Raw genomic sequence first — 10,882 nt, 5'->3', positions numbered from 1 at the left:
CGGAGGTGGGGGCGGGGCGGCGGCCGCAGGGGCGGGGTCGCGCGGGAGGCCGCTCGGAGACGCTGGCGGAGGCGCGGTTGTCAGGGCAACAGCAAGTGCTTGTTCGAAGCTTCAGGCTGAAGTCCCTGAAATCAAGGCGTCTGAACCCAAACCCGCATCAGGCTTACAAGTGTGCGCTTCGAGCGAGGTGGGATCGACGGGGCGGACTCGGGCTCCCTCTGCCGGCCCGGTCCCGCCTGGGCGCGTGTCCGTTCGCAGCTTTGTTTCCACTAGACAATGCTGGTCGCGCTTGAGTGTTTTCAAAGGCGTTGGGTGCTCACTGCTTAAACCAGCTGAACTCCAGTTGTCCCGAAGCAAATGACAGACCAGCCTGAGCGGCAGCGAAAGGGGCAGCAGACCCCCGGACAGTCCTTCTCCTGACCAGTCACCAGGGCTTCGGGTTTTACCTGTAACTGGCCGTGAGCCCTGGGGGTGCCAGCCCAAGAGCCAAGAGCTCTGAAGACCAATTCTGGGGGCGCTCAGAGACTGTGGAGGAGGCAGTGACAGTGTCTGGCCATCCTGGGATTAGTGCACGGTGCGTGGTTAGTGCGCCCTGTGGGTACTGGAGGGGCCGGCCCCCCCCCCCACAGCAGGAGGTGCTGAGCATAGTGGGGGCGGGTGGCCACGGTGTGGGAGTGTGGACGCAGCGGTCTCCTGGGAGCCGCTGCAGGAAGTGGGTTCATCGCCTGCCCGGGGTTTGGGACGTGCGACCCTGTTTTCATGTTCCGCATGAAAAGACAGTATTTTTATGACTTTGTTCTCGTGAGCCATGAGTTCCTAGGTTTTTGTGTTGGAGCGATGAAGATCGCTTGTGGCCAGTAAAGACTGAGCGCGGGAACGTTTCTATGATTCCCTGGACTGGAGGAGCTGTGGCCTCTTTCGAGCAGTCTGGACGCCGAGGTCAGCTCCCGGGATGTAGTTTGCAGCCAGGCCCAAAGCTGAGCCCCTGGCTGCCCGGCCGCCCGGCTGTGGGCGTGCTGTAACAGACATGTGTAGGCTCATTTCCTCACCTGGAACATGAGTTGTTGTGACTTTAAAACACAGCAGCGTCTGCGGCCCTAGGATGCGTGAGCAGAGCCTGGATGGCGCACTCCTGCATGCTGGTCCCGCCGGGTCTCACATCAGACCTTGTGCTGCGGGCAGGGGCTCCTGGGCCGGGGCAACCCCGGGACACTTGAGTGGCGCTGGGGGTGACAGGACAGGTTTTGTGGATCTCGTGGAAGGAGAACGTGGGGATGGACCAGGAATTGGGGGCCGTGTGGGGAGGCGGGGGCACACTTAGTCTGTCCCCCTCACATGCTCCTCATGCCTGTGTGAATGCCACTCGTCACAGACTGTGGGCGGCCCGACCAGTGCCTCTGGTGCCCACCTCTGCCACCAAGGGTGACTTTGGAACAAGGGTGATTAATGGTGCTTTTCACCGTCTCCCCGCTTGCCGGCCTGGGCTCCAGCGTGGCCTCGTCCAAAAGACGTGTCTGTGCTGGGAGCTGCCCTGGGTCAGCCGCCAGGGGCTGGAGGGAGGGGGCGCCGGGCCGTGGCGCCCTCTGGTGTTTCTCTCCTGTGCGTCCGTGACTAGCTGCAGGGGAAGGCTCTCCGTGGGTTTTGGTATTTTGTTATTTCTGTTATGTTTTAACCTCCTTGGTTTTAATATTCTAAATTCCCCATTTTTCTTGTAAGAACCTACCAGAGGCAGAGGGGCCAGAGAACATGGTGAAAACGGGTTATTTTAAAACATTATTTTCTGACATCCTATGTAGTCTGTTTCTGGGTATCTGTTAGAGCGAGGAATGAAAATACCCAGGTAAAAACTTTGTTTCCCAAAACGTGGTGGTCAGCTGCTGGGCCCCGTCCCTGGGGGGTGGCCCTTCGGGGTCAAGCGGACGAAGGCTGAGCTGCCGTTGGGTTAGGACAGGCTTGTGACAACCTGTCCAGCACTCGCTTCCGGGATGTCTGTCACTGTGAGGGCATCAGTGCCGGCGTGTGGCCTGGGCCACTCTACACATTTCTGCACCACAGGAAGGGGTCGAAGTGACTCCCGTGTGCTGTCTGCTCTGCGGTACCCAGTTACCAGCACGTGGCCAGGGGTCAGGGCCGCCCCTCCACGACCACTGCTGGTTTCTAGAGGCGCCCTTGTCGGTGGGAGGAGAGCGAGTTCCGTGCGGTGGAACATGGCTGAGCAGGGCCTGGTTCCGGCGGCTTGGTCCCGGGCTTCCCTCCTCGCTCCCCAGCACCGGCTCCGTCCGCAGACGTGTCCCCGGGACCTGGGCGCCGGCTGGTGAGCAGGCGGTGTGTGCTCTCGAGCCTTAGGCAGCGCACCGAGGAGGCGCGCTGGTAGCCAAGTCCTGGGGGGTGAAACACCGCAGGCTGTACCCGCCAAGGGGCCACCCTCAGCTCAGGTGGGTCCAGGGGCCTCTGTTTCCTCCTCTGGTGGCTCGGAAAGGAGAGAGGCAGGGAGCACCAGAAGGCCAGACTGTGGTAGCTCCATCCTGAGCTGGTCAGTAACGATGCACGTTTTGTTAAATGATTTCGGGAGTGCCCCACTTGGGTCCACATCCCAGCAGACGTGGGCTCGTAGTTGGAGAAGCGAGAGGAAGGCGGCTGCACGGTGCGGGGTCCTGTCCCGACTCCGCCGGACCTTCCTGTGCGGGGCGTGCTGTGGCTCAAGGTCTGGCTGTGGCAGTTTGGCTAAAGAAAGGGACAGTCGGTATAGGTGTATAACCAGCGGCCAGCATTCACGGGTCCTCCTGGGCATCCGGAACCTTCTGGGGAAGGTCAGACGCGTCTAGTTGCATTGGCCTGGCTGTTAGGTTTATCAGACAGTTTCATTTCTAGATCGACGGTCTTTCTTTAACTGATTTAGCTTAACTTGGTTCTTTTACTTTTACTGTGTGTCCCGCAGGGGCCAGCACCCGCCCTGTTCACGGCCCTCGTTCAGTGAGTTGAGCCTGAACAGCATAGCCTGCGGCCCCAGACCCGGCCCTGCTGCCCTTGGGGAGCGTGCGCTGGTCTGAGAGGGACCTTGACACAGGTGTCGCCTTGTCAAAGATGCTGCGGGGCGGCAGGGGGGTGGGCGCCTTCTGGAGCCGCCGCTGGCGTGCGGTGGGTAGACGCGGCGTGTGCCGCGCCCGGAGCTCACGGGCGGCGGCGTGTGCGTGTCAGGTGCCCTCGTCTGCAGGCCCCGACGCCCAGGAGCCCTTTCTGGGAGCCTGCGGAACTGGTTTCTGTTCTGACTGTGGTTGAAACTTTATTTCCTATCGTGTGTAAAAACCGAATCAAGGACAACCTTTTCTTGATTCTGGATTGACCCTCGAATTTTAAACAACTTCTTGCAAAAAGGCGTTGGGGGAGGTCCCTGCACTTCCAGAAACAGCCTGCTCGACACGCCTTGAAGCACTTCGCGGAAGATCGTTTCCCGAGGCCACAGGTGCGCGTGCTCGTGTTTGCACGACGCGGCCTCACCTGCTGTGCTGGAGCCCGTGCTGTAACCATGTAGCTTCTGGGAGAGAGACCCCTGCCCCCGGCGGGTACGCGCGGAGCCCCCGCGGCTGGGGAAGCTGCGCACGCACCGGCCCGAGCGGCGCCGGCTTGGCCACCTGGCAGCGCTCTGCTCACGGCGTCAGGATCAAGGACTCTGCGGAGCAAGCCCGGCAGCGGGGCTCCATTCACGTGGGTGAGACTCGTTTCCTGTGTTCCCAGGGCCTGCCACCAGCCCGAGTCCCTCCCGGGGTTGCTGACCGCAGAGCAGAAGCCCCTCCCCCTGGCCCCTCCACCCTCCACCCAGAGCCCGGGACACCTGCTCTGGCGAACGGCCACCCCAAGCCCAGGTAAGAAGTGAGAGCGGCCACCGCGACCCGAGCGTCGCGGAGCAGGCAGGCGCATCCCCGGCGCGTCCTCGGGGTCCTCGGGGACATAGGAGCCCCCGCAGCAGCCACCTGCGCGAACTCGAGTCTCCGGTGCTCCGCTCGCTGGGCCGGGGAAAGGAAAGTCGCTGTAGGTTGACGCGTTGCGGGCTTCGGCCGTAGCACCTGTTAACGTCTCACGACATCGGTTACGGATGTGCTTTATCGAGGCAGGGTCGGCACGGCATTCCGTTCCGTTCCGTGTACGTGTACGTGTGCGCATCTGAGCCCGCCGCCTGTCACCCGTCAGCCCGCCGCCTGTCACCCCCGGTTACGCTCCCTCCACTGTCCTCTTCACGGTTCACGTTCTCATAATCTAAACATCTACTTATAAACTCCCAATAAAGTACATTTTCTAAGGTTGATTTTTATTTATTTTGAGAAAGATACAGGGAGAAGGTGGGGGAGGGACAGAGAGAAGGAGATAGAATCTTTTTTTTTTAATTATTTTAGTGAGTCTTTATTTTGAGAGAGAGAGAGAGACCCGAGAGTGAGCAGGGGAGGGGCAGAGCGAGAAGGAGACACAGAATCTGAAGCAGCTCCAGGCTCCGAGCTGTCAGCACAGAGCCCGACGCGGGGCTCGAACTCACGCACTGTGAGGTCATGACCTGAGCCGGAGTCGGACGCTCAACCAGCTGAGCCCCCAGGCGCCCCAGGAGCTAGAATCTTAAACAGGATGTGGGGCTCCAGCTTGGGAACCACGAAACCATGACCCAAGCCAAACTCTAGAGATGGGATGCCTAACCGACTTAGCCATCCAGGCACCCCTGGAAGGAAGTATGTTTTCATATTTAAATTAAGACATTTCTCTGAGGAATGCCCCCTGATGGGAAGACCTTTGATTTGTCTGCTGCAGGTTAAAGAGCAGAGCGCCGCGCGCGGGTCCTGGGCTGGCTCTGTGGCCCTTGCTGTGGTGGCTGCGTGTTTGTGACTGTCACGGGCCCTGGGGCCTCAGGAGGGTCATAGACAGCGAACTCTCCTTTGGGGTCCGAGGGGCCGTTTGTAAAAGAAAGGTCTGCTAGGGTTGTTTGTAGCCTGGAGGAAATAAATCTTTAAGCAGAGCTGACTCACATATGTTGGATTTTGAAATTAACGGAACGATTCCCATGCGGTCTTTCCCGACAGGATGGTTTTGGTGGGAGATAGATCGTGTTCAGCGCGTGGATTTCCCCTTTGCGTGTCCGTCCCCTGAGAATCCCTTGTAGCCTTCCTTCCCAGACGTGACAGCTTGTCCTCATGGGCACAGAGCAGGGACCCGGTAAGAGGGTATCATGACGTCCTGATCGCCCGTAACTTGTCTGTTTCTTGTTCCAGATCGATGCCCCTTGCCAGCTGGAGCCCTGGGCTTGGCAGTGAGGCCGCCCTGGGTGGGTGTCTGGGGGTCTCGGGCCTGCCCAGGATGCCTGGGGCCTCTTTCCAGCATGCTGTGCGGGCAGCACCACCCCCCTCAAGGCCTGACGGGCACCCAGAGCTCCGACAGCCTGACCATGAAGTCAGCTGCATCAGGCAGCTCCCAGGCCGAGAGGCCTCACCGGGCACCGTTGTCTGTGCCGGAGCAGACGCGCCCACCCACTCCCACCCACCTCTCCTCCAGCCAGGCCCAGTGTTCAGGTTTGGAGGCCGCTGGGCGATGGCGCCACCACACAGGACGGGGGCAGGTGTGCGGCGGCCCTAGGTGTCCACGTGAGCCTTTAAAGCTGTCACTTCTTGGGGCGCCCGGGGGTGCTCAGTCAGTTGAGCGTCCGACTTGATATCGGCTCAGGTCATGATCTCCTGGTTCGTGAGTTCGAGCCCTGCGTCAGGCTCTGCGCTGACAGTGTAGAGCCTGCTTGGGATTCTGCCTTCCTCTCTCTCTGCCCCTCCCCCACTTGCTATTTGTCTCAAAAAGAAATGAGGATAAAGCTATTACTTCTGGCACCCTCGCCGGCAGCCAGGTGAAGGCCCTCCAGTGCCCTTGGGCAGGCAGGCGGGGCAGGAGGCCTCCAGGTGACAGGGACCGTGCAGGGGGTGCCATCTGTGGAGGCAGAAAAGCCTGCCACCATCCCTGGAGAATGCAACCTGATAGCTCTGACCCCATTACCGCCTGGGAAAATCCGAGGGCCCAGCCTCGGCCGTGCCCCTGAGGCGCGTGCCTCGCGGTGCCCCTCCCCAAGTGTGAAGGTGACAGCCATTGCTGGAGAATTACTGAAATTGCCTCTTTCCGGAGAGAATGCCTGAGTCTGCGTGTCCTCCTCCGCTGCCGTGTCGGGTCCCACGTCTGCTCCCTTGCACGGAGCAGGTGGCTGCGGGTGTGGTGGGCTGTCCGGGACCCGGAGGCTCACGGTTGCCGACAGCCGGTGGTCTCCCAGGAAGGAAGCAGGCAGCCCCGGTCCCGGCTGTGGGGTGAGCAGAGGCGGAGCGGCTTGGCTCCTGGGAGGGGGTGCTTCCCCATCAGCCTGCCAGCTGGCCCCCCCACCCTCTCCGGGCGCCGCGCCGCCCGGAGCTGTGGCCGGCCTGGCCCAGGAGCGTCCTGGCTGCCCGCCTTACCGAGGCCGCAGGTTCCACCTTATTAAGCAAGTTCTGTAGACAGAGGACAGCCAGGGTTTCAGAAAGGCTTAGGGTGTTGTCAAAGTGTTCAAAGACCAGTTGGTGCAGGTCACGCTTCCGAGAGGTCCCGTGAATGTCATTTCTAGAGACTGTCTCCTTTTGGGTTGGTCCAGAGGGGACCTTTGAGCTGTGCAGTCTCAGAGATTTCACGTCTAGACGTGGACACACTGGCAGGAGCAGCCTGTGTGGATGTCTGGGCTCTGAGTTCACCGGGTGGGGACCCGGGCCCAGTGGCTGCTTTTCCTCTTATTTGCGCACTTGGAGGACTTTTCCCTTGGGTGGATGGAGTGTAGACATGGCACTCGGGAGCGTCTGTGCTGTTACGCTGAAAGGCTTTGGTTAACATTTTAAAACAGTTACTCACTGGCTGGTGAGTTGGTGGAGCACGTGAGTCTTGATGTCAAGACTGTGAGTTCGAGCCCCTTGCAGGGTGTGGAGATTACTTAAAAAATTTAAAACAGTGTGGGTCACCTGGGGGGCTCAGTTGGTTAAGTGGCCAACTTCAGGTCATGATCTCACAGTTTGTGGGTTCAAGCCCCGCATCGGGCTCTGTGCTGACAGCTAGCTCAGAGCCTGGAGCCTGCTTCCGATTCTGTATCTCCCTCTCTCTCTGACCCTCCCCTGCTCGCGCTGTCTCTCTCTGACTCTCAAAAATAAATAAAAAATATTAATAAAAATTTTTTAAAAATTAAAAAAAAAACCATTTCAGAAAGGTTCCATGGTGCTTAAGAGAACTGGGCTTGTGTCTGACGGCCGGTGACAAGCAGGGCACGGACAGACAGCTGTCCGACTTGGCTCCTGCATCTGTGTTACTCCCCTCACAGCTGCACAGCCGTCTAACATGGAGTTTTCAGCAGGTGCATTTAGATATCCATTGCTTGTATTTTGTTGAGTTTCTCTTTGAAATATTGTGGCTCATGGGTTGATCTCAAAGAGTTTTTTAAAAACTTACCAATATGTCACATTAATCTCTCTTTTTCTAAATGTTTTTTATTTATTTTTGAGAGACAGAGAGAGACAGTGAAAGCAGGGGAGGGTCAGAGAGAGAGGGAGACACAGAATCGGAAGCAGGCTCCAGGTTCTGAGCCGTCAGCCCAGAGCCCAATGCGGGGCTCAAACCCTCGAACCGTGAGATCACGACCTGAGCCAAAGCCGGACGCTTAACTGACTGAGCCCCCCAGGTGCCCCACATTAATCTCTCTTGATCACAGAGAATTTCAGTATAAAAGTTTGGCCCTTGTATAGGCATATTTCCTGCCACATAACGTGCCCCACATCTGTGGGCCTCCAGGTGTATTTACCGTGTTCACATGGTGGGAAATGAGTGATGCCACAGACTTGGGGTGCGCATGTGCATGTGCATGCGCATGTGCATGCACGTATAGGAATGAAGTCTTCTGCTCACTTGGGGATATTAATTTGCTCGTTTAGATTGCATTTAAAATACATTATCCAGGGGTGCCTGGCCGGCTCAGTTGGAGTGGACGTAGCACCCCCAGGGTCTCATCGGCCATGCCTGGTGTCTAGGAAGAAGTGACAGCGTGTGCTAAGTGACAGCGACGACGAATCCCTCCCAGGAAGGCGGGCACACACTGCATTCACCTGACAAGGAAGTGAAGACCCACTACTAACACATTCAAGGAACATTCTGGAAATGAAACTATAATATCTGAAATTAAGTATTCATTACATAGTGTAATGTTACATAGTATACATACATTACATTACAGTGTTACATAACGTTACATAGTTTAACAGCAGTCTGGGTGCAACATGAAATAGGGTCAGTGAACTAGGAAGCTCATAGGAAAAACAGAAGAACGGAAAAAGCAAAGAGACACATGAAACAGTGCAAATGCTTAATGGTCGTGTAAGTGGAGTTCCAGAAGGACAGAGCAAGTGGGACAGAAGCTCAGTTTCCCTAAGCTGATGAGAGATGTCAGCCTACAGATTTCAGAAGCTCCGGAACCCCAGAACCCCGGAGCAGAATGAATTCTAGAAGAAAAGCCACAGGAAGCAATGTCTGGGCACATTATGGTCAAAGCACTAGACACCAGCGACAGAAGGAAGCATCTTAAAGCAGACAGTGAGGACAGTCCCGTCTTCCTGGGGAACGAGACCGATGACTCTCAGCACAGTGGCCCCTGCGCGCCGCGGGGAGCCTGCCCACAGAGGCGCCGTCGCTGAGGGGGGTGCGTGAAGACACCCGAGAACCCGCTGCCAGCTGACCACACGCCGGCTGGAGGGCAGGCCCTGGCAAATGGTGGAAACGCATCTCGATTGTTTAAAACAACATTTCTAGTTTCTTCCAGGTTTTAAACAGGTACCAGAGTATAATACGTGACGTGACAGCACAAAGTCGTTTGGGATTGGTGAGCCCCCTCCCCCCACTCTCTCTCTCTCTCAAAATAAAAAAAATATAGGAAGTAACAGCTGACCACAGTCAGAGGAGACACAGGAGCCCACGTTAGTGAGGGTTTTCACAGTTCTCTGCAGCCATCGGCAGGCCGGCAGACCAACGTCAGAGGACAGAGACCTGAGCAGCTTCCCCGTGACAAAGGAACCGGGGATTTCTGAGGTAAACCCGCCTTCTCCCAAGGTGCCCTCGTCACCTGTCACTGGATTGACGGGCTCCGTGGTTCAGGAGCCTCGCATCCGAGTTCAGAGCCGTGCCACTGCAGCAACACGCCCGGCCAGTCTGAAACTTGCATGCGGCAGGTGTGACGGTGGGGGTGTCTACACTGCAGGTCTCAGAACCGGAGGGCTGGAATCATAGCATGTTCTCTGACCTCGGTGATCAAAGTCTTAAAAAACTAACAGCTAAAAGGTACTGGAAATCAAACAACACACTTTTAAATAATCCCCAAGTCCAAGAATAAGTCACAGTGGAAATTGTAAACTATTTGCCGCTGACTGATCATGAAAACAGACGCCATCAGGATCGCAGGGAGCGTGTAAAGAGGACTTCATGCCTGTAGCTGCATGTAGGCTAATTTTGGGTCAAGAAATGAGAAAAAGAATAGCAAATTAGGCCCAATGAACTAGAAAGCCATACATCCAGTAGGAAAGCGAACAAAGCTGAACCCTGGTGTGTTGAAAAGATAAAGCTAATGAACTCCTATCAAAAGTGATAAGCCTAAATAGGAAGCAGTGCTAATTGTAAATAAAAGGTAGGAGAAAGATCACCACTAAGATCCCATGAACGTTAGAACAATAATAAAATACCGTGATAGTCTTACGCCAACACACTTGACAAATTGGGGGAAACGTGCAAATTCCTTAGAAAATGCTGTATCAGACCCAGATGCTTCAGGTCAGCCTGGGGAAGGCACGTGCAGGAGCCCTGACTTGGCCTCCTTGGGACCAACGGGACCACACTGGTGGGAGAGAGCTGGCAGGTGGCGCAGGGCCGGACTGAGCGACAGCGGCGGCTTGCGGGCAGGCCGTGTGGTGCTGGGCGAGGCAGCTCGAGGGCTGGCTGGCACAGGAAAGGCTCAGCTGGAGCAAAGTCATTTATTACCTCTTGGAATCGGCCAAGAGGTGCTACTCCAGGACCCCAGCTGTGCGAGCAGCAGAGCTTAGGGGGAGGGCGGTGCGGACACAGACGGCTGAGGCTGTCCTCGTGGAGGGTGACGATGCTGGCAGACACGGGGACTGCAGAGTTACAGTGACCCCCACACGAGCCGGCTCAGGCCCTGACGTGGGTGGGGGCATCTCCACCGATCTTTTCCATACACGGTTCTGAGTGACTCGGATGTCGAGGAGAAAAGTGGATCTTGACTTCTACCTCAGGCCAAGCACAGAAATTAATTCGGGATAGGTCATAAGCCTAATTATAAAAAGTAAGAGGTTTTCTAGAAGAAGCCCTAGGAGAGAATAGCTTCTGATCATGGTGGTGGTTTCTTAAGCAGTTCGTAAAAATCACTAATAATAAAAGTTTGATAAAATGAATTCCATTAGGATTATTAATTTTTCCACTAAAGATATCTTAAAGGGAGTAAAAGGCCAGTCACAGACGAGAGAAAATGTTTGTCATAAATGTATCTGACGAAAGATTCATATTCAGAAGACATGAAACTTTAAAAACCTAAGAAAGAGGCAACTGAGCAAATCAGTGAAAAGACCTGACCGAGTGCTTCACCAGGGGGCTCAGTGTCTCCGGTGAAGGGGACCCATGTGGTGCCTGGGCCGCCAGGGCAGGAGCGCGGAGACGGACGGAGTGAGCATGCCTGGGCTCTGTGGAGACGCGGTGTGTGGCTGGAGGGGACGTAAATCGGACAGCCATGGGACCGGCCGCCTGGCATCTACCGGAGGGGAGCGCGCCAGCCCCCTGCGGCCCCGGGGCGTCCGCAGAGATT

The 10,882-nt window shown here is 56.6% G+C and overlaps 1 protein-coding gene across 3 annotated transcripts in view; it reads left to right on the top strand.

The window, feature by feature from the left end:
• Positions 1-10,882, top strand: part of ZBTB46 (zinc finger and BTB domain containing 46) — a 30,089-nt gene that overhangs the window by 11,073 nt on the left and 8,134 nt on the right. Inside the window, exon 3 of one of the 3 annotated variants that reach the window (XR_003900981.1) lies at positions 3,736-3,863. The exons of the other annotated variants lie outside the window; for them this stretch is intronic. The gene's annotated coding sequence lies outside the window, so the exon portion shown is untranslated. The remainder of the gene's footprint in view (positions 1-3,735; positions 3,864-10,882) is intronic. 3 annotated transcript variants of the gene reach the window in all.

This window comes from Suricata suricatta, chromosome 12 (assembly GCF_006229205.1).
Source record: "Suricata suricatta isolate VVHF042 chromosome 12, meerkat_22Aug2017_6uvM2_HiC, whole genome shotgun sequence".
NCBI classification, from domain to species: Eukaryota; Metazoa; Chordata; class Mammalia; order Carnivora; family Herpestidae; genus Suricata; species Suricata suricatta.
The sequence above is the reverse complement of the archived record's forward strand: the minus strand, read 5'-3'. Positions and strand labels throughout refer to the sequence as shown.